The sequence below is a fragment of the Colobus angolensis genome, unplaced genomic scaffold (genome assembly GCF_000951035.1).
Source record: "Colobus angolensis palliatus isolate OR3802 unplaced genomic scaffold, Cang.pa_1.0 Scaffold8, whole genome shotgun sequence".
Lineage (NCBI taxonomy): Eukaryota > Metazoa > Chordata > Mammalia > Primates > Cercopithecidae > Colobus > Colobus angolensis.
In genome coordinates, this window is record NW_012121820.1 from 9,705,325 (window position 1) to 9,726,896 (window position 21,572).

At 46.2% G+C, this 21,572-nt stretch overlaps 1 protein-coding gene across 4 annotated transcripts in view; it reads right to left on the bottom strand.

Moving 5' to 3' along the window:
- The window catches only part of TOX2 (TOX high mobility group box family member 2), a 158,022-nt gene that overhangs the window by 78,260 nt on the left and 58,190 nt on the right, over positions 1-21,572 (bottom strand). The window lies entirely within an intron of this gene.

The window sequence follows — 21,572 nt, forward strand, 5'->3', positions numbered from 1 at the left end:
GCTTGTCTGTGTCCGTAATGACCGAGTCAAATTAATCATCTCAGATAATACCCCTGTGTCACCCATCCCAGACATGTTTAATAGAATCTTTCTGATTCGAGTCTCACCATACATCTGATCTGGAGAGAATTAGGGCACTTCTGAAAATCAGGACAATTATGCCTTTTGTTTGGCCTGTCATTTTCCTGGACTAAATTTGCTTCTTAAAAAATAAAAAACTAAAAGTCCATATCATATATAAGCCAAACGGGAATGAAAAGCCATATCGTTAAAATGAAGCGTGGATTCTGGAGGAAGTGGGGGAGGGGAATGTAATATCTTTTTTCAGCCTTTATCTACAGGCAGAACCTCCAAGCCGAGCCAGGGCACCCACACAGGAACGCGTCTAACACCCTCCCGCCGGCAGTCTGCCACACTGCCAGCCACGGTTGCTCTGGGCTATTCCTGACCCTGAAATGCTTGGATTGGGGCAGACAGAGGCATCATAATGGGACAATGACAGTCAGTCACATTAGACAGGAGTTTTGTTGACTAAAACCCTATCTGGGAACAAACGTGATAATCCCCATGTGTTCTGGCTCAGAACACAATCTGACTCAAGCTGCAGTTCCAGCAGCATCCTGGGTGATTCACCATGCAGGGACGGGGAGGCTCTGGAAAGATACATGATTGGTGGGTGCCTCTGGGGGTCCTTTTCTTTAGGAAGAAGCAGTCCCAGCAGAACTTAAGTAGCAAAAGTGGCAAGGCTGGGGATAACTTGTGGGCAACAGCATTTGAATGAGAAGAGGCAGCCTGAACCAGGCATTGCCCCCATCTTACAGTTAAAAGTGAGTTAAGGAAGCTCACTTTTCCAATAAGTGGTAGACTTTTTTGGGGTGGAGGGGGTGGCAGTAGGGGGAGACAGGGTCTGGCTCTGTCAGCCAGGCCAGAGTGCAGAAGCATGATCTTGGCTCACTGCAGCCTCTGACTCCCGGGCTTAAGCCATCCTCCCACCACAGCCTCCTGAATAGCTGGGACTACAGGCACCAGCCACCACACCTGGTTAATTTTTTTGTATTTTTTGGTAGAGATGGGGTTTTTCCATGTTGCCCAGGCTGGTCTCAAACTCCTGAGCTCAAGGGATCCACCCACCTTGGCCTCCCAAAGTGCTGGGATTATAGACGCGAGCCACTGTGCCAAGCTCTGTTTTGTTAATTGACTTTTCTGAGACAGGGTCTTGCTCTGTTGCTCAGGCTGGAGTACAGTGGCATGATCACAGCTCACTGCAGCCTCAATCTCCCGGGTTCAAGCAATCTTCCCACCTGAGACTCCCAAGAAGCTGGGACTAGAGGCATGTGCCATCCTGTCCTACTGATTGGTTTTTTTTTTTTTTTTTTGTAGAGACAGGGTCTTGCTATATTGCCCAGACTGGTCTCAAACTCCTGGCCTCAAGCAATCCTCCCTGCTTTCCATTCCGCAGTACTGGGATTACGTGAGTGAGCTACCGTGCCCAGCCTCAAATGATGTTTTTATAGCTACATATCCAACTGCCTCTTTGATACTCTCCTTCCCTTGGATGTCCCACACAAGGGCCCAGCAAACTTTTTCTGCAGATAATACATATTTTTGGCTTTGTGAATCATATGGTCTCTGTCACAACTATTCAACTCTATTGCTATAGCATGAAAGTAGTCACAGGCCATATTTAAACTAAGGAGGATCCCATGTTCCAGTAAAACTTTATTCACACAAAACAGGTGGAGGGTCAGATTTGGTCCAAGGCCCATGATTTCTTTGACATGTCCAGAACTGAGCTCGTGGTCCTCCTTGTACCCACCAAGTCCGTTTCCCCCTCAGTACTCCTCTACCGGTGGCTCCATTTGGGAACCTGGGAGTGATGTTCCATTCCTCCCTCTCTCACTCCCATCTCCAATCAGTCACAAAGTCCTGCCAGCCCCACCTCCCCATGTATCTCAAATCTTCCCACCGTGATCCATCTGCAGAGCAACCATCCCGGTCCAAGCGGTCATCACCTCCCACAAGGACTGCTATAATCGCCTCCTCAATGATCTCCTAACTTCTAATCTCCTTCCTTCCAAATTGTTCTCTCCATAGCAGCCAGGGTAGAGGTTCTACACACAAAACTGATAGTGATACTCCTGTTAGGTGATGTCCCCTTTACGCTCAGGATACGGTGTGTGTGAAATCCTCTCTGCAGCCTGCAAAGTCCTGCATGATCCAGCCCAGTCGTGTTCCAGTCTCACCTCCTATGACACCCCCTCATCGCTATGGCCAGCCTGGATGGTGTCTGACATGCCATGTGCCTTTCTCCTTCAGGGGGCACTTGAACATCACTCCCACCAGTTCCCATCTCGAGCCACTGGTGGAGAAATACTGAGGGGGAAACATGCTTGGTGGGTATGAAGAGGACCACAAGCTCAGTTTTGGACATGTCAACATTCCTAAAACAGTTAGGATCAGCAAATCACAGACCATGGACCAAATCTGGCCCTCCACCCTTTTTTTTTTTTTTATAAACCCCACATGAATGTGTTTCATGTTCTAAAATCAGCATTACCTCTGCCATTTTTCTATTGTTTTATTCTATGTATTTGCATATTACATGCTACAAATATTACTCCTGATTTGTCACTTGATTTATAACTTCTGCATATCAAGGGTTTTACATTTATGTTAATAACATTAAATGTATTAATGTATGATTTCTGGCTTTCACATCATGCTTAGAAAATGGCTTCTCCATGCTGGTATTACTAAGACATTCAACCACGACATTTTTCAGACACGGGCCTAGCTGGATCTGAAGGCCATGATCCTTCCTTACGCCACACTACTTTCCCACAGTGGCCACAAAATGGGAGCTCCTTTGGCTCCAAGACATTGCGAGATGCTTAGACTTCCCTTTAAATCACTGCAAGGGATGCCACGCCATATGTACATGCCCTGCCCACATGTCAATGCTGGGAGGCCTTACAAGGGAGGTGGGGGTATCCCGGCTCCTACAGGATCACTCCTGATGCTGTCCTGGGTCACTCACCTCTGTCCACATCACACGTGGTTGGGAGCTGCTCTTGACCATCCCAGCCGTCATTCAGATAAGTCTCCCAGCTCTTCCACCTCACTCCCTCCATTCCAACCACATTCCTCAAACCCGCCAGGCACACTCCCACTGTGGGGCCTTGGCACTGGCTGTTCCTTCTACTGCAATGTCCTTTCCCAGATCTCACTCCCTCGCCCCTTCAAGTCTTTGCTCAAATGTCACTTTCTCAGCAGCGCCTTCCCTGGCCACCCTGTTTGCAAGTGCAGCTCCTCCCGGCGCACCCAGTTCCCCTACCTGCTCAGTTTCCCCACAGAACTGTTACCTGCAAACATACAGTATACTTTACTTTTTAAAAATAATGATTATGGCTGGTTGCGGTGGCTCATGTCTGTAATCCTAGCACTTTGGGAGGCCAAGGCAGGTGGACCACTTGAGGTCAGGAGTTCAAGACCAGCCTGGCCAACATGGCGAAACCCCGTCTCTACTAAAAATACAAAAATTAGCCGGGCATAGTGGTGCACGCCTATAATCCCAGCTACTCAGGAGGCTGAGGCGAGAGAATTGCTTGAACCTGGGAGGCGGAGGTTGCAGTGAGCTGAGATCACACCACTGCACTCCAGCCTGGATGACAGAGCAAGACTCCAACTCAAAATAATAATAATAATAATGATTATTGCCTGTCCCCTTCACTAGGATATAAATTCCATCATTTGGTCACTGATATATTCCAAGGGCCAAGGACAGTACCTTGCACATAGTAGGTCCTCAATAAACATTTACTGAATAAAAGAATGCATGAATAAGGACTGGAGTATCTGACTGCTTTGTTCACAGTTTCATCTTAGCGCCTACACTGCTGCCCGGCACATAGTAGGTGCTTAGTAAATATGTTTTGGAGTGAATGAATGAACGTCCTAATGGTCTGCTATGGCATTGGGCCCGGTGCTGCACCATCTTTCCTGCAAGCTGTAAGTCAGCAAAGGTCTGAAGCAGCCTCCCCGTCAGAGACGCTGTTCAGCATGAAATCATTCTAACTTGGCCCATCAGGGTCTCCTGGTTCCCGATCCTCATTTTAGCATCTCCCCATGAAGATTTGAGCCCCTACCTCTGACAGGCTGTGTGACCTTGGACAAGTCACTGACCCCTTTTCTGGGCCTCAGTTACACCAACAGTAAAAAGGGACAATTGGATCAAGGATTTTAAAAATCAAATTCAATTCATGCCTGTGCTCCTTGTGTGCAGGTACCCAGGCACACACAAGGCAGTGCTGATTTTAAAAGCAGCAAAAATGATGAGTAGGCTCTCTAGTTGTTTCTGTCTTAAAATAAGCTTCTGGAAAAATGATGTCTATTTGCAGCTTTTTTTTCTTTCCCATTTCTACCTTCTGAGAACGACAGAAGTAGCATTGCCTAAAAATGTGCCAAGCGCCAGCTGCCTGTGGATGAAGGCACTTAAGTTCTCCAAGAATGGTCCTCATGAGTGCCCTGAGATCCCAGGACACCAGGCTGAGCAGTGAAGTCCTCTAGAGCACACTGCTCCATGGACACTGCCCTGCTCAGACCCTTCAGAGCGGGGTCCCAGCCTCGGCTTGGTATCCACGGCCTCCTGGACCAAGTCCTGCAACCTTGCCTGATACTAGCCACAGTGAACTCACTGTAGCCCCCAGACACTGTATTCTGTGGTATCACCGTGCCCCTGGGTGTGTTGTCCCCTCTGCTCATGCCATTGTCCTCCCAGGGGACAGTGACAGGACTTCTACACAACACCCTACTGCCTTCCCAGGTGGTGGCACAACAAATGGGGCCCAGTGATCTGGGCAGAATAGAGCAAGGCCTGCTCCTCTTGCAGCCTGGGCCCCATGCTCCTGTTACTATGCCCCAAACATCCCATCAGGGGGCTGCCATCCAGAGCTGATCTACTCCCCTAAGATGTAGTGAGCACCCACTCTGAACTAGGCTTGTGCTGCAACCTACAGAGTTACTAGTAAAATTTTTTTTAAAATAGCTCAGCCCCCATCCTCACATTGTTCTGATCTGCTTTTCTAAAGCTTTTTTCAAAAAGTAATAGCAGAAACCATTTATATAGCACTTACCATGGGTAGGGGTATCCCTATCCTATGTACTTTTCACACATGAATTTGTTAATCTTCACAATAACTCTATGAGGCAGGTGTTATTATTATACCCATTTCACAGAGGAAAAAACAGAGCCACAGAAATGTGAAATTTGCACAAAGTCACACAACTGGTAAGAAGGGATGGAGCCATGATTCCAACTCAGTGGTTCAGCTCAGGGGAACTGAATCCAGCCAACAACCAAAAGACGGAACTTGGAAGTGAATCCCCCTTCAGTCAAGCCATCAGATGAGACCACAGCCCTGATTGTCACTTTAAGATCTCCAAGAGATCTTGAGCCAGAGGCACCCCATGAAGCCACACTTGATTCTTGGCCTGCAGTAACTATGAGATGATTAATACATGCTGGGTTTTGTTTTGTTTTGTTTTTTCCTGAGACAGAGTCTTGCTCTGTTGCCCAGGCTGGAGTTCAGTGGCATGATCTCAGCTCACTGTAACCTCCACCTCCCGGATTCAAGTGATTCTCTGGCCTCAGCCTCCTGAGTAGCTGGGATTACAGACACAAGACACCACACCCAGCTAATTTTTATATTTTTAGTAGAGGTGGAGTTTCTCCATATTGGCCAGGCTGGTCTCGAACTCCTGACCTCAAGTGACCCACCCATCTGGGCCTCCCAAAGTGCTAGGATTACAGGCATGAGCCACTGTGCCCAGCCCTAATATATGCTGCTTTTAAAATTAAAAAGCCTAGCTCATGAATTGGCACCCTTAACGACCGTGTGATTCTGCTTCTTTATAAACACAAGGGACTGGGCTCCCGCATGTGTGATGCTGAGCTTCCATGTTGATTCTGTCTTCATAGGCAGCTTCTGACTGCCTCCTCTCCCATTCTCTAACTGCTCTTCAAGGTGGGCATGTGCCGGTGCCCCACCAGCTTATGAACCCCCTCAGCATGGGCTCTCCCCTTGCAGTGCTTGGGGAAGGCAAGGTACACTAGGCCAGCACTTCTCCACCTGTAACGTGCACACAACTCAAGTAGGGATCTGTTAAAACAAAGATTCTGATTTAGGAGACTCTAAATCAGATTCTGGGTGGGGACTGAGACACTGCATGCCTAACAAGCTCCAGGGGATGATGCCGGTCCATGACCACACTGGGGATAGCACGGCCTGAATCATTAAAAGCACTTTGACTCAGACTAACCACAGTTCAAATTCCAGTCCGTCACATGCAGCTGGGCATCCTTGACCTCTGAGAAGAGGAGAGACTTACTCAAGGTCACACAATAAATTAGAGTTACCTGGAGCCATAACCAAAACCCAGTGTTCTCCCTTCTAGTCCAGAGTCCCCAGACTGCAGCTAAATCCACCCTCCTAAGTTCTGAGTCTGGACACATTTGAGTGTGTGTGTGTATATCCCTGTATGCGCCTACACCCGTGAATGAGTGTGTCAGATGTGCTTGTGAATGTGACTAAACAGCATCTGTACCAGTGGGTTTCCGAGAGCTGTTCATCACCAGATATTAGCTTACCAGATACCAACTCCACTCCTACCATGTGCCAGGTCCCTGCCCCCATGAAACCCACAGTCTAGGAGGAAAGCAGCCATTAAGCAAATAAACAGAAACTAAAATCTCATTTGTGTGTGCTTGTGCACATGTGAGAGTACTGCTCACATGAGCCCAAGAGCCAGGTGATTTATTATCTCCATTTCACTGCAGAAACTGAGGCAACGAGAGATTGAGTAACTTGCCCAGAAGCACACAGCAATGCTCAATGTGCCTTTCCATACACTGAGCATGCCTACAAGTTGTATTTGTATTTGCTTGTATTTGTGCATGAATGTGTCTGTACACAAGCATGTGTGTGTCTGTGACCAGAGAAACTTTTCCACAGATATCTTCACATGTTCCATAACAAGATTTTCTGGCACTGCAGCACAGCATCACAAAAACCACACATACACACACATACACACGCATAGGCACGTGCTTTAAGATGCTGATGTTTTGGTAGGGCATGGTGGCTCATGCCTGTAATCCCAGAACTTTGGGAAGCCGAGGTGGGCAGATCACGAGGTCAAGAGATCGAGACCATCTTGGCCAACATGGTGAAACCCCGTTTCCACTAAAAATATAAAAATTAGCTGGGTATGGTAGCATGTGCCTATAATCCCAGCTACTCAGGAGGCTGAAGCAGGAGAATTGCTTGAACCCAGGAGGTGGAGGTTGCAGTGAGCCAAGATCGTGATACTGCACTCCAGCCTGGAGACAGAGCAAGACTCAGTCAAAAAAAAAAAAAAAAAGAAAAAATGTTGATATTTCAAACATTTCCTAAAACTCTGTCCACAGGGAAATAGAAGTGGAAGGCCAAAGCCTGCAGAGCTGAGCAGATCTGGGGAAGCCCGTGCCACCTGCTTCCCTGGGGCAAGCCACAGCCAGAGCAATTTCACAGCTCATCATCCATTATGAGGCTAAAATAATTCCTCCCCTCCCAGGAAGTTAAATACATTGTTCAGGCCGTAAAAGGCTCGTCCATCCATGTTCCCAGTGGGAACGTACTACCCTAGTGATCGGATTAACACAAGATACAAATGACCAAACCTGGCTAGGTTCCCTTCCCTGACCGCCCTGTCTCTAAAATTTGAGATACTTGTAAAAATACAATGCCTTGATCTTTCTTTTTTTATATGCCTTATTGAGGCATAGAATACAACAGAAAAGTACACAAATCATAAATGTACAGCTCAATGAATTTTCATAAAATGAACAGATTTGTGTAAACAGCACTCAAAGGAAGGGAGAAAACCTTCCCAGCACCTCTGAAGCCCCTCAAAGTCCCTATAGTCACTCCCCACCCCTCTTCCAGGGTAACTGCAATTCACATTCTATCTCCATTGATTAGTTTTGCCTGTTCACGTGCAGTATGTAAATGGTATTGTCTAGAAAGTTCTGTCTTGTTGTCTGGTTTCTTTCACTCAATGTGTTTGTGAGACTCATCTGCTTGATGGCATGTGGTTACACATCATTCATTCTCATTGCTGCATAGTATTCTACTGGGTAAGAATATTTCAGAATCATTTATCCAATCTACTGTTGATGGGCATTTGGATTGTTTTCAGTTTTGAGCTTTAATGAAAAACACTCCTATAAACATTTTTTTTTTTTTTGAGAAAGGGTCTCTGTAACCAAGGCTGGAGTGCAATGGCTCACTGCAGCCTCAATCTCCAGGGCTCAAGTGATCCTCCCACCTTAGCCTCTCAAGTAGCTGGGACTACAGGTATGTACCATCACACCTGGCTAATTGTTTAGTTTTTTAAAACAGGGGTCTCACTACGTTGCCCAGGCTGGTCTTGAACTCCTGGGCTCAAGTGATCTTCCCACCTCAGAATTCCAAAGTGCTAGGATTACAGGCATGAGCCACCATGCCTGGCCTGAATATTCTTATGTGCATCTTTTGGTGAACATACGAAGGCATTTGTGGAGTTGAATTACTGAGTCACAGAGACATATGTTCAGCTTTAGATACTGCAAAATGGCATCTATGGTGGTACCAGTTTACACAGCAGTGGGTGAGGGTACCGGTTCCTCCAGATCCTTGTCAACTTTGTCTTTTACATGTTCTCCGTTTCAGTAAGAGTGCATCATGTTAATAAATTTTAAAGCCGGGCACGGTGGCTCACACCTGTAATCCCAGCACTTTGGGAGGCTGGGGTGGGCAGATCACTTGAGGTCAGGAGTTTGAGACCAGCCTGGCCAACATGGCAAAACCCCGTCTCTACTAAAAATACAAAAATTAGCCAGGCATGGTGGCATGTGCCTGTAATCCCAGCTACTCGGGAGGCTGAGACAGGACAATCACTTGAAGCCAGGAGGAGGAGGTTGCAGTGAGCCAAGATCTCACCTCTGTACTCCAGCCTGGGTGACAGAGTGAGACTCCATCTCAAAACATACATACATACATACATACATACATTTTAAAAGGCTTCCTTGTCCCTCCCCATTATATCTTTCCCGTTGCAATAGCCAACAATGGTTTATGAAGGCTAGTGGCAACAATAAAACTACAACTGCTCAGTTTACACACGGCACAAGTGTAACCACTAGCCACAAACTTCCCACCCTTGAGGGTCATCCCAGCAGTCAATAGCCAAAGGTCATATCGTGCTAACTTTTAAAGCCTTTGGGCAGTTACGAAGAACTTCACTGAAGGTTTTCTTCAGGGGACTTATAAGAGGAAGATCCCACCTCCCAATGCACAGCAACCTTCCTTAGAGCCCTCCTTCCCCATCTCTCTCTCCAAAGACAACAGTCACTCTCATGGCCCACTCATCCTTCCCCAGCCGGACCCACACTCCTCTTAAAGCCATGCACCCCAGCTCCTCAGTCTGCTCTCAGCACCCTCCCAACCATGAGCTCAACGTCACTGGGTGGCTGTCGGCACAGACCCTCCTACCTCACAAGCAGATGCATCCTCTAAGGCCTGCATCACTGACCTGACCTGAGGGCTTCTGGGCCTCTACTTGGGGCTGATTATGTACCTGTCCCATTTTACCTTACTGAAAATAATGTTTTCCATCTATAAAATGGGTATTTTCGTAGCACCTCAGGCTCACTACCATTTGCTATGTACCAAGCACTAGAATAACTACTTTGTATAAACACATCTAATTTACTTCTGCATCACTTTGAGGAACTTCTAAAGACAAAATTGAAACTCAGAAAACTTGGTTAACCTGTCCAAGCTTCCCCAGCCACGTGTGTCAAGATTATCATTTGAGCCCAGTTCTGCCTTCTCATGTCATTACCTTTATAACCCAGCGCCTTATGATCATCCCCAGGGGGCTGAAACGTGACACACAGCCTCCAGCTTCATTGCGGGGCCCTCTCGGCATTGGTGTGACTCAGCCAGGTGGGGAAGGCCAGTCTCTGACCTCTGGGGCAGTCATCCCTCCTGGGCGCTCGGGTGGTGGGTGAAGGGGGCTGAGCCCATGGCTGTAAGTCAACCTGGAAGGTCCCTCAGAGATAGTCATCCAATCGCCATTCACAGATGAGAAACCAGAGCCCAGAGAGGACAAATGACCAGTCTGAGGGGACACAGGGAGAGGGGCCAGACCCGGGATCCTGACCCTCCAGAAGATAAGAACCCAGTCCCATTCTGAGGAAGTGCCCACTCCTGGCTTCATTTCCACTTCTTGGTCACGGGTGAGCTCACATGCAGCAATGAATAATATATAAAATCTTTGTTCTCTGACCCTGCCCAGCAAAAATCCAGGTCCTACAGGGGACGCTAAGTTCGAGGTGACTGGGAGAGAGGAAGAGTGCTGTTTTTAAGAAAATCCTTGAAATCACGTGTCCACCCCACTGCTATCCCCTCCTCCAAGCCCCTGTACTTCCCGCATCATCATCGTTTCCATCCCATTTAGAGAGAGTGAACATTTCCTGGGATTCAATTTCTCTCATAATAGTTGGAAGGAAACAAAACTATATGCCATAAACATTCACTGCACTGTATGAAAAATATCTTTATGACAGGAGAGGCACCATACATGCAGACCAAAGTCCTCCCCACATCCATCCCCCAAGGCCTCCATGCCTGTGCCCTCGAATATTTAAACATCTCACAGGCAGGAATCAAGAGCTTTAAAATAAATACATTTTTGGCCATTGGGATGTAAAATTAAGATCGGTGAGATAAGTACTCATTCCTCCTCGCAGTTTTCTCTCAATGAAAATAAGAGAAGCTAGGCCATTTTTTCTAGGTATGTGTTTAGCATTGATGGGGGAGAGCTCATTAGTTCAATCTGACATATACTCAATTCTCTCCACATACATAGAATGGGCTTTTTCCCCCTCCTTGTATTTTATTCTCCAACTGTGAAGTGATGTTAAATTTCATCAGATGTGAACAAAATCTATGGTCTTGAAATAGTTTCCCTTAAGGCCCCCGGTATTTATTCAGAACTCATGAATCATGTTCTGATAACACAACCATAATTATTTTTAAAGTGTGATGTTTGTGGCTTTAATAGGAAATGCTTGCAAAAGGCCTTTTCTCTTTGATTGTTTGTAATCTTAGCGGTAATCACTGCTGTTACCTTCTCCGCACCACAGCGGGCAAAACACAATTTCATTTTAATATGAATCGCGAGCTCTTCACCCAGGTTTTAATTAAAGCAATAAAAGCCTTGTCATCTTTGCCCTTTACAGTGTACACAGACTCAGAGGCTAGAGTTACTACGACGGAAATCTTAGATTTCAACAGTAGCAGGAGGGTGGCCTGCCTCCAATACATTTCCTGGGAAGGGTTTTTATTAGTTTCAAAAAGTCTCACCCTCCTCTGACTCTCTGTGCTGCAGTTTCCTCTTCTGTAAAACAGGACAGCAATAGTGCCTACCTACACAGTTAATATGAGGATGAAATGAGATCACCCATGGAAAACATTTAGCCCCAGAGCCTGAGCCTAAGGAGGTACAAGGCAAATGTTAATGACCATTGTTATCATTATTTAGTGCTGGAGAAAGCAGACCATCTACCCTCATTATCACATGAGGAAACAGGTTCAGAGTGATACCAGCACAAGTGAAGGCCTAACAGCAGGGTGGAACCTCGAACTCAGAGCTCCTGACTCTTTTTCCTATTCTGGGCATCTGATACCGCCCCCTGCTGGAAGGAGGCTGTGACTTCGAGGCTGCAAGTACTTCAGTGCTCAGGGAACGGCAGGTCTGAGATCTCCGCTATAGGCTCACCAGCTCCTTGTCTTCTGGCCTCCTGATGGTACCATCTCCCCACCCTAGGTCTATGCTTGATCCAAGTAATGGGAGAAACAGACCAGGCAACCTTGGGGATCTGTGAAGGAAGGTTGCTGCACAAACATATGGTGGTGCTGGAACCAAGAGCAAGAATCACAAACTCCAAGTTCTTGTGTGTCTGTTACATGCAGGTGTGGTGCAAGGCACTGAGAAGCCTCATTCTGTAGCATGAGGATGTTGGCCTGTATGACATGATGGCTGCACTCCAGCACACATTCTGCTGGAGCATCGGGAAGGGATGCTACAGGAGCAGAGGGGCCAGGGGGCACACTGGGTGCTACTCATGCCCTATGAGGCTCACAGCCAGCAGGTTCACATTTGGTGGCACACACCGTACCCCAGAGACCTGAGGGCACCCCAGGGAGCAACTCATGTGTAAGTCCCCAGAATCTTCACGTTCAACTGTGCGGTGTCATTCCCCTTGCAAACAGCTCTGTAGCCACTGGGATTCTCACTCTAGGAACAAAGTACCCTATTCCCAGCCTTGCCTTAGAACATGTCTTTTGCTTGCCTCCTGCCTCAACAGGAATTTCAGAGGAATTGACATCCTTCTCCCTCTCCACTGCCCCATCCATTCAGACCCCTGCTGATTGTCCCCACAAACCCCACCACACCCAGTCCCATCGGCATCCAGCCCCTCATTCTTCCAGTCTTCAGTTCTGAGTCCCACCTTCCCATGCACCCCACCCCGGCATCCTTCCAGAACCCTTCAGCTCAGCCACCATGCTGTGCTCGGCTGTGGGCTCCTCGCCTCCCAGGACCTTCTCCCCCATGCAGCTCCCTGCTCCCAAGGCACAACAGGCCCCTGCCAATGCCATGGCCTGCTCACTTCCAAAATCACCAGCCAGCTTCCCACTCTGAATAGGGTGTCCTTGTCATCCAGCTGCTACCCAGTAGCTCTTCTGCTGCACTGGACCCTGGGCCCCCGTCTTGTCTCTATACGCAGCTTAGATTCTCTGATCCTTTATAACAGTCTCTTTTTAGCAAAAAAGCTGTTGTGTCCTTCTGACGCACCTGCCTGGCAGACCTCTTACCCTGCATTAACCCACCCGTCTCTCCCACAGCACCAGCACCAGGAGCTCATTCTCCCATGCCCTACAGCAAATACCCCAGACCTCCCCACCACCTCTTACCCGCAGTCCCCTGGCTCTTGGCCCACCAACTCTGAGAAGACTGACGCTTTCAGGTGCAGACACCCTCTGCTCCCAGCCAACCCACCTACAAAGCCACACTCCTTTTCTCTGCTGTCTTCCACATCCAGCACTCCCAGCTAAGGCCAGAGCCACCACCTCTGAGCAGGATCCAGACCCTCCCACTTTCTCTGAAATCTGAAAGCATCCCTTAGCCTTTCCCCCTCCTAAACCCAGAGCTTCATCCTCTCTCCTGACACCTTCCATTGATGACTAAATATTCTAAAGGCCTTTCTTTAAAAAAAAAAAAAATCCCTTCTATGGAATCCTCATCTCATTGAGCTCGGCCCTGGCCCTTGTCCTGCACAACTAAACTTCTCATACGAGTTGTCTATATTTACTGTTTACATGTCCTCACCTCACGCTTCTCAGTCTGCCCATGGGACCTGCACAATGATCCTGCACATGAAAACTGCTTATACTGAAGAGCCCAGAGTAACTTCCCCTTTTGCTAAGATGATTGGACACATTTCAACTTTCATCTCACCCAACCCCTCAGAAGTGTTTGAGCTAATTGACTCTCTCCTTCTTTTATTTAAATTTTATTTAACTTTCTAAAGTTATAATAAATTCCCATGGTTTAAAACTCTCTAAACATAAAAAGATACAGTGAAAAGTATTTTTTCTATCCCTGCCCAGCACCTGCACAGTTCCCATACCACACACACATATGCATGGAGGTACATGCATATACAATGCGCAAAGCCACTACTAGCTGCCGTATATCCTTCCAAGGTTATTTAATCGAATGCAAGCACATAGAAATATACATTATTATCACCTTTTTGTATAAATGGTAGCATACTGTACTTACTGTTTTACATCTGTTTTAGTAAAGCAATATCAAAATGAATAGTCTTGAATACATCATTTATCATATGTACAGATATATCTGTAGGGCGTATTTCCAAAAAAAGAATTGCTGGGTTAAAGGTCAATGTATTTGTAATTTTTATAGATGTTGTCAATTTACCCTGCCCACAGCAATGTATAAAAGTACCTGTTTCCCATAAGAACTCCAATCGAGTGTGTTATCAAACCTCTGGATTTTGGTCAATCCAATTGGTAAAAAATGGCTCTCTTATGATTTATCTCATGAATGATTCTTAGTGCTTTTCACTTACTTAAGAGCCACTTGTATTTCTTTTTCTGTAAACTATTGGCTCATATCTCCTTCCTTTTCTTCTACCAGGGTTTTGAACTGATCTCTAGCAACTCTTTATGTATAAGGGTGATTAGTTCTTCAACTATGGTGTGAGTTGAAAATATTCTTGCCCAGCTTTTGTCTACTGACTTTACTTATGCAGGTTTGGCCATACAAAAGTCATATGTTGATTTTATGTTAATTTTTATATTTATATTAATTTAGTTTTATGTTAATTTATGGTCCAATTTTAAGTCTTTTCTTCTGAGGCTTTGAATAGTAGAAATGCCTTCCTCACACCAAAGTTGTAAAGTATACCTTAAGGTTTGTTTTGCTGGTGCCTTTATGGTTCCCTTGAGTATATTTAAATGTTTAACATTTATCAAACCATTTTTTATTTTTAATTTTTGTGTGGACATCGATGTACATATTTATAGAGTACATGAGACATTTTGATACAGGCATGCAATAATAATTACATCATGGAGAATAGGGTATCCATCCCCTCAAGCATTTATCCTTGTGTTACTAACAACCCAATTATACTCTTTTAGTTATTTTAAAATATGCAATTATTGACTATAGTTACTTTGTTGTACTATCAAATATTAAATCTTATTCATTCTTTCTATTTTGTACACAGTAATCATCCCCACATCCCTCTCTGCCCCACTAGCCTTCCCAGCCTCTGGTAACCATCCTTCTACTCTCTTATCTCCATGGGTTGTCTTGATTTTTAGACTCCACAAATAAGTGAGAACATGCAATGTTTATCTTTCTGTGCCTGGCTTATTTCACTTAACATGATGATCTCTAGTTCCATCCATGTTGTTGCAAATAGACAAGATCTCATTCTCTTTTTATGGCTGAATAGTACTCCATTGTGTATAAATACCATATTCTCTTTATCCATTCATCTGTTGATGGACACTTAGGTTTCTTCCAAGTCTCAGCTGTTGTGAACAGTGCTGCAACGAACATGGGAGTGCCGACATCTTCAATATACTGATTTCCTCTCTTTGGGGTATATACCCAGCAGTCAGATTGCTGGATCATATGGCAGCTCTATTTTTAGTTTTTTGAGGAACCTCCAAACTGTTCTCCACAGTAATTTTACAATTTTACATTCCCACCGTGTACGAGGGTCCCTTTTCTCCATATCCTCACCAGCACTTGTTACTGCCTGTCTTTTGAATATAAGCCATTTTAACTGAGGCAAGATCATATTTCATTGTAGTTTTGATTTGCATTTCTCTGCTGATCAGTGATATTGAGCAACTTTTCATGTGCCTGTTTGCCATTGCAGGTCTTCTTTTAAGAAATGTCTATTCAAATTTTTGGCCCATTTTTAATTGAAACATGAGATTTTTTTTCCTATAGAGTCATTTGAGCTCCTTATATATTATGATTGTTAATCTCATCAAGTAGTTTGCAAATATTTTCTCCCATTCTGTGGGCTGTCTCTTCATTTTGTTGATTGTTTCCTTTGCTGTACAGAAGCCTTTTAACTTGATGCGATCCCATTATCAAGGAACTGTGGATCTGACATCCTTCTCCCTTAGATCCTCTCTCTTTTTCTTGAATTACTCTGCCCCTGGTTTCTAAGACTCCAAGCTCTCCTCCTACTTCTCAAACCACTCCTTCTTAATCTACTTCACAGTCTTCTCCTCCTCCTCTACTTTGCCTTCAAATGTTGGAGCTCAACATCTCAGAGTCATTGGTCCTCTGCTCTTCTCATTCTTTCCTCTCTCTCCATAAATCTCCTTCACTCCCAAGGTTTTGACATCATGGGTTGAAGATTTCCAAATTTACTACTCTCATGAGCTCCAGATTTGTACCATCATCTACCTACTGAACATCTCCATGTGGATGAGCATCTCAAATGTAACACATCCAAGTCTGGCATCATCAAACCTGCATCTCCTAAGGGTTTCCCCAACTCAGAAAATGGTACCACCATGCCTGAAAATGGGCTCTTGGTAGAAGCCTAGGAGTCATCATTTTCCCCTCCATTTCTCTCTCCCTCTATGTCCATCACTGTCAAGACCCACCAACTTTATCTCCAATGCATCTACTTCTTTCCATCCCCTCTGCTACAGTCTAGATCTTGATCCTTTGCTTGGCCTATTACCACACCCTCCCACTTGGTCTCCCTGTATTCATTCTTGTCATGAGAGCTTTTAATAATACTGCAACTCTGATATCATTCATGACATTCAGTCTGACTGTAACACACACACACAAAGTTCTTTCAATAATTCCTGTAAAAACGTGAGCTCTTTAGCAGAAGTGGTATTTAGAGCCAAGAGAATGGAAAACTCCACACACAGCCAGGAAGGCTGTGATGAGGAGGTGACATTTGCAGTGCCCCTGAAGGAACAAATAGGCATTTGTTGGTTGAAAAACACTAGGGGATTCCCATCAGAGGAAACAATGCATACAAAAACACCAAGTTGTAAATGAGTGCAAGAGGTGACCAGAGGCTCTTGTGTGACCAAAGCATTATATATAAAATAAAGTCATAGCTAGTTTTTCCAAACTCGGGTGCTTTACATACTCTCAATTTAGCTTCCTCTGAAGTACAGCCTGAGATGGGGACGCCTGTGAAAATGACTTGAAGAGGGCTCTCAGAAGAAGGAAGGGAGGCAGGACATGACAGGGGAGGAGCTGAGTAAGGATTTGGCCTCAGCTGGAGTCTGGCTGGATTAGCTGAAGCCCATGAGGAGTTGCAGAGTTGGTCACCCCTTGAGATAAGGATGTTGGTTTCTAGACCTCCCCTTCTATCCTCTCCTGGGTTCACAGTTCCAATTTTCCAAAGAAGGAGTAGCTGTGAATAGTTAGCAGCCAACACTCACAGCAGCTGAATGATAAGCGGGACTCTGGGGAGGCAGCAAGAGAATTCACAACACACACACACACACACACACCTCATTTACTTCTCATGACACTCTAGGAGGCAGGCGCTACTCCTCCCATTTGATAGGAAGCTGCTATCAATTGCATAAGGAAATCTGGCTCATGCTGAGGCATGGAGGAGCTGGAATTTGAATCCAGGTCTGCTGAGTCCCAAGTCCACTATTCCCTTTCCTCCTCACCTCATCCCAGGAAGGAGGAGACTCTTTCTGGGTCACATAATCTGGAAATATCCATTCCTGTAAATCCTGGACAGAGTCTGCTCTCAACAGGAAAGAACTGACCTCTACCAGGTCCTCTACCCGCCTGGAGCTGCTGATGGGGACACAGCTGTATCTGAGAATTATACCTCATTCTCAGGCCACCCTGGCAAGTCTGGTACAAAAGTAACCCAAGGTCCAAGGAGGGAGAGGGAGTGTGATCATTTGTAAAAGCTAAAGCAGCTATGCGAAAATTTCTGTGAAGACTTGCAAAAACCAAACAATGGAGCATGTGTTTGCAGAAAAAACTTCAAGCCCATAGAGCTGCTGTGAAAGTTTTCAAAAAGGGACAGTCAGTTAATACATACCCTAGGGGAGCCTCTGTCTCAGCTGCGGTTTCTAAGTAAAGAAGATGGTATTTCAGGAGAAGTATTACATTAAAGAGCAGGTTTGTAATATGATTTGAATGTTCTGAGCCAGGCATAGTGACTCATACCTGTAATCCCACCACTTTGGGAGGCCAAGATGGGCAGATCACTTAAGGTCAGGAGTTCAAGACCAGCCTGGCCAACATGGTGAAACCTCGTCTCTACTAAAAAAAAAAAAAATCAGCTGGGTGTAGTCGTGGGCACTTGTAACCCCAGCTACGTGGGAGGCTGAGGCAGGAGAATCACTCGAACCCAGGAGGTGGAGGTTGCAGTGAGCCAAGATCCGGCCACTACACTCCAGCCTGGGCAATAGTGAGACTCTGTCCCAAAAAAAAAAAAAAAAAAGATTGGATGTTCTGGAAGCAAATGTTTTCCAGAAATGGCTTCCCACTGATATTCAGAGCCTTGCATATAACAGTTGCCCAATAAACATTTGCTGATTGGGTGAACCTTGTATTTAACTGTATTTACAAAAAATATTTTATGCCATTTAGAGTGTTTATCCTCTGAATCCTCTAGTGGCTGTGACAGCTTCATTTTACCCAAATGTTGATGTCAATCATTAATCCAGTATTTGGGACAATACAATTCCTGCAGTTGATGAGACAATACATTGTGAAAGGGTGCTCGTGTGTGTGTGTGTGTGTGTGTGTGTGTGTGTCGTGAGTTCAAGAAGCACTCCAGGGAAAAGAGGAAGGAAATATATAGGACTTTCATCATTAAAGACTAGAAGCCAGTAGGGTCCCACTGAGCTGTAGGGAGCTATTGGTACCAGAAAAGTCTAAGTTACTTTTCAATAAAATCAGCATGAATCATATCCCATATGTTTCCTACATGTGGTAGTTTGTGAAAAGGCCACAATACTTTGCAGCCTTTCCTATCAAGAGGTAAAGGCTATTTCCCCATTCCTTGATTCTAGGCTGGTCCTGTGACTGGCTTTGTCCAACAGAATGTGTTGGAAGTAGATGTGTGTTTATTTCAAGCCTGGACCTCAAGAAATCTTGCAACTTCTGCTCTTGCTGCTCTGGGAACCCTTCTCCTACCATGTGAATAACCTGGAGCTAGACTGCTGGAGGCTGAGAGACCATGTGGAGCACAGGTGACCCTCCTAAACCAACCGGCCCATTGCTGATCTGGCAGTGTATTGCTGCTGCTAAAGTGATCCTAGGCAAGGCCAGAAGAACCACACAACTGAACTCAGCTAAACTGCCGACCCACAAAATCATTAACTAGATAAACATTTGTTGTTTTAAGCCACTAAGTTTTGAGGTGTTTGTAATGCAGCAAAAACTAACAGATACACTATAAGAAATCTAACTGCAATTGCAAAATTTGTTCACATTAAGATTGGCTCATACCACTGGATAGACTTAATTAATCTCAGAGAATTTTGATATCTTCTTCATGAAGTCCTAAGTTAGGGAGACCCTCTGGGTCACAGCATACAAGATTTAGAAGGACCCTCAGGAAGTCCAACCACCTTGTTCCACTGTTAGGAACATTGAAGTTCAGAGAAGAGCAGGGGCTACCATCACTCATTACACAAATATTTTCTGAGTGCTCTCGGTGTTCCAGACACTGTGCCCCATTGGGATACACAGCACTGGACTAGACAGACCAGATCCTTTCCCCATGGTGGTCTGTTTAGGGTGGAAATCAGGCATTAACTAAGTCATCACAAGATAAGTAGACCACAGTGACAAATATCATGAATTAAAAAGACCTGGTGCCATTTTAATGAGAATCATGGAAAGGGGACCTCACGTGGGTTTGGCAGTTACAAAGAGCTCTCTGTAGAAATGACATTTAGGCTGAGGCAAGTCAGCGGACAAGGCAAGGGAAGCTTGTGGAGCTCTGAGTCTGAGCTTCACAAGTTCGAATTGCCAGCTCTAGTGCTCCCTGGCTGAGTCACCTTGATTGAATCAGCCAACATCCTGGATCTTCAGTTGCAATATCTATAAAATTGACTGAATAATAATGACTACTCATTCTCGAGGCTGTTGTGAAGATTAGCTGAAACAACCATGGAGAAAAAGAATTTGCAAGCTGCAAAGTGTTGGGGGGAATTGTTGAGGATATGACTTTTAATGGTTTGGGGAGGGTGACATTTATTTGTACCAAGTCTCTTCTCCAAAGTACTGTGCTCCCATCTGCCCAGACCTAGAGCAGACACACAGCCCCACTGAGTCCCACTTTCCCTTCTTGGTGGAAGGACATTGCCAATGCTTTCCAGAAGGTTCCAGAACAGAATTCACCGTAATATAGTTCTGAAAACCAGGGCTCAATATGTTAACAAAAATACCATCTAAACATTGTGAAAAGGCTCAGATGAGACGCAGGGCTAACTCTGGTCTGCTGAGATGACATTTCAGTTGATTATGTACAATTAAATGACATCAGTGGATTCTTCCAAAATAACCACTTTCAGGGCCTGGAGTCTTGCCCACCAGTCTTGCATGTTGGTGCATGTCAGTGCAATATAAAGGCAGCTTTGCAGCAGCGGCATGATGCTCACACAGGGACAGGCCAGAGAGGGGCATGGTATGGTGGCCCTGGCATGAGCGATCCTGCAGCGGCAGGGGAGGGGGCGCAGCACCCTGCAGCAGAGCTTCCATGCCCCACTAAGACTACAGTATCTTCCTCACTAGTAGTGCCCCCTAGGACCACAGGCCCTTGTCTTACTCGTCTATGGCCTCCATGGGACCTGTTACAGAATAGGGACATAAATATTTGTGAGTTAATAGGCTTCTATTGCCCCAGCTGGAAAATATGTCCCAGGTCTGATGGCTGAGGGGCCACCCAACTTGGACTGCCATAGCCCCCACAATGGTAGAGACAGACGGTGAAGTCAGCTCCAGGACCGGGGTTGCCCTCCCATTTCCCAAATTTCTCAGCAACTATAACCCTTCTTGGCTCTCCAATCAGTGTCCTGAGCTGGTCCCACCCAGCAAGCACCGTTGCCTTAAGGAACCATCCTCCACGATGACATGCCTGCAATGAGAACACTCCCTGGTATCCCATTCTGCCATTGAGGACCTTCCCTGGGGTCCTGGCCTGCAGTAAGGACCCTCCCTGGGGCCCAGCCTAAACTGAGGACCCTCCCTGGGGCTCCTGCCTGCAGTGAGGACCCTCCCTGGGGCCCAGCCTAAACCGAGGACACTCCCTGGGGCTCCTGCCTACAGTAAGGTCCCTCCCTGGGGCTCCTACCTGCAGTGAGGACTCTCCCTGGCATCAATCAGATTCTGCAGGGATGACCTTCCCCAGGGTCCTGACCTGCAGTGAGGACTCTCCCTGATCTCAGCCTGCAGTGAGGACCCATCCTGGGATCCCAGCCTGCAGTGAGGGCCCACCCTGGGATCCCAGCCTGCAGCGAGGACCCATCCTGGGATCCCAGCCTGCAGTGAGGGCCCACCCTGGCATCACGTTCTGCAGGGAGACCCTGCCTGGACCCTCAGCCTGCAGCGAGGACCCTCTGTGGCATCATAGTCTATAGTGAGGATGCTCCCAGCTGAGAGAAACCTTAATTTTCAGAGACCAGGCTCTCAGTGGAAAATCTGATTCCAACTGGCATCTGTGACCCCCAACGGGCTGGGGTTGGGACAGCCTTGCCCAGGAATGACTCTGCTTCCTTTGCTACCGGCAAGGCCCTCACAGGAAGCCTCTGCTCTCCTCCCTTGTTCCCTGTCCACAACGCTCCCCTGTGGCCTTCAACAACTCCCAGCGGGCAGGAGAACCACGCATGCCTATGCATGGGTGTGTGCATCCAAACCAG